Consider the following 2,647-nt stretch of genomic DNA (forward strand, 5'->3'; position numbering starts at 1 on the left):
GCGTAGTGGTTGAAAAAAGTGACTGAAATTTAGAAAATGGAGCAACTGTCTGATAAAATAAGAACTCAAGAAGATCAATGTGGAGAGAATGTTGTTTATGTGTCAATAATGACTGACTCTACATGTTCTTTTTATGTGTATTTGTACATTTAATCCAAAAATTATATATAAAACAGAACTTTAAATTTAAGTTTCCAAAATCTTGTAGAGCAAATATGATGAACTCCATTTGCCTACGATCTGAACCAGGGGTCGTCAATTAAAACGCAGTAAAGTCCAAGTATGGTTATATACACTGATAAATTAAATATTAGTATCAGCATCTGTGTGAAGTCAACACAGGGAATTTCAAATCAAATGAACTACAACAAAATAATATTTTGAATGTTTTGAAGTGGATGAGTTCTAAATATGTTCTTTTCTAATGTGAAAGATACATAAAGCACTTGAGATGCACACATAAAAATAACTTTAGGGACTGAAATAGAACATTGTTGTGTAATCATTTATTAATACTTCTTCACTAAATCCTCTGATTATCAGTCTCCTCCTCCTCCTGTTTTACTGAAGTTTGCCGTCATATTTTTTCTCAGTTTATGCCACAATATATGTTTAAATACTGTAATCCACAAAATACCCGGACTCCTCAGTGTGAGGATTCTGCCAAATTTCATATTAAAATTCAAAAAAGTGAACTGAAACATTAGGGTTAGACTAGATGAGGATAGCATGTGTTAGATTTGTGACATACTGCGTGTGACATATTTGCGATGTTGAAACTGTGGTAAAAGATAATTGTTTTTTTTGAAAAATAATGGAGAGCTCTAATCCCAAGAAAACCAGCTGGGTGTGACTGCTGTTAATCATGTGACCCGACTCAGGATTAGCTAAAATGTTTTGCAGCTATGTCGACGCTTTGCATGAGCAGATATGATTGGCTGGGTGTTGTGACATGGTCTGCATTTCCTGGACCTTTAGTGCCGTAAAGGCTGGAAAAGCGTAACCCTCTTATGACCATCATGATAATCATGATTTATTTATATTTTATGGCTGTAGAAAAGTTCTTTTTCTGCCACTTTTTTCCCCAAGATAACTTTCATTTTCCATATCCTGGCAGTTATTCAACCGTTTAGGAATTACGGTACAAAGAAGCTGATGTGAATCTTGACTGTGATTGGACGCTCGTTCCACATACGTCCTGAGGTTCTACCGTAATGACAAGTATATGAGCGCAAAGCTCTATTTCTCTGCTTTCCGGTATCCATCCATTCATCTATCTTCTTCTTGCCGCGCCAATCTCAGCTGACATAGGGCAAAAGGTGGGGTCACACTCTGGACAGATCGCCAGTCCATCGTTTTTGAATTTTCTAGATATCACAAAACAGTCGAGGAGTTACGGTAATGAGAATGTTAAATCAATTAACATTCATTAACAGCTTTGTTTATGTCCGTCAGTCGTGTGTCATCTCTGCTCCGTCCGTCTTCAAACATTCCAATCCAATCCAAATTTATTTATAAAGCACATTTAAACACAACAAGGTTAACCAAAGTGCTGTACAGCTAGACCTAAAACAACATAAGAAAACACTAAGACCAACTTAAAACCGACAGGACATGGAAAGGAAAGATGGATTAAAATAGGCTACTCTCATGCCGAGCCAAAAGCCAAGGAACAAAAGTGCGTTTTGAGGTTTGATTTAAAAACAGGCAGTGTGGCGGACAGCCGAACATTGTCAAAGATGATTAACTGCAGTGTTACGCATCACACCGTCGGTGTGTTTCTTTGATGTGCTAAGTTTGCGCTGCTCTAAATATGGCATCGGTGTGTGTGAGAACGTGTGTTTGTGTGTGTCATGAGTCATCGCTCGCACCAGACGAGCAGGAGTGGGTTGGTAGTTTGGCAGTAATGCCACTCACAGACATACACACACACAGAGGGAACTCTGTGCCAGACGCACACATATCCTGTAATGGGGAGTGTAAGCCCTTCCACACCACAGAGAGTGGGCAGTGTTTAGACCTGTGGCACCCAAGCGCATTCCTCTGCAATGACACAGTAACACACACACACACACGCGTACACACACACACACACACACATCTGGTTTGGACCTGTGCTGCACACTACACGCAGAGGAGGATGTGATCACTCAAACATTCACACAAGCTTTTTCAGTGGTTTCAGTGGTTGTCACGTTTTTGTTTCAAAAGCCTTTAAATCATATTTCAAAGTTAGCGCAGGTGGAGAAGCGTCATGATAATAATAATGATAATGCTGTCTCGTCACTATGGTGCGGATAAAAAGAATGAAAAGATGATGACAAATTAGGCGTTAATTCAGTTGTGGAACAGGTTTTCTTCAGAAGCTACTTTAGCTCATTGACATGGTTTTCCCAGTGAGCTCTGGACTTCTTTACACCAACATGTAGCAAAAGACTCTCAAGGTATTTAAAGCAGGTGTGTCCAAAGTCCAGCCTGTGGGACAGATTTTGTACGGCCCGCAGCTTCAGTTTTATCATGTATTATTATTACAGCCAGAGATGGATGGACAGAAAATCATCACATCCCGTAGGATTCACGACAAACACCTGGAGCACAGGGAGTCCAGCTCGACCTGAATTAAAGGCCAAGGAGATAACGTAGACTT

Source organism: Solea solea, chromosome 9 (genome assembly GCF_958295425.1).
Source record: "Solea solea chromosome 9, fSolSol10.1, whole genome shotgun sequence".
NCBI classification, from domain to species: Eukaryota; Metazoa; Chordata; class Actinopteri; order Pleuronectiformes; family Soleidae; genus Solea; species Solea solea.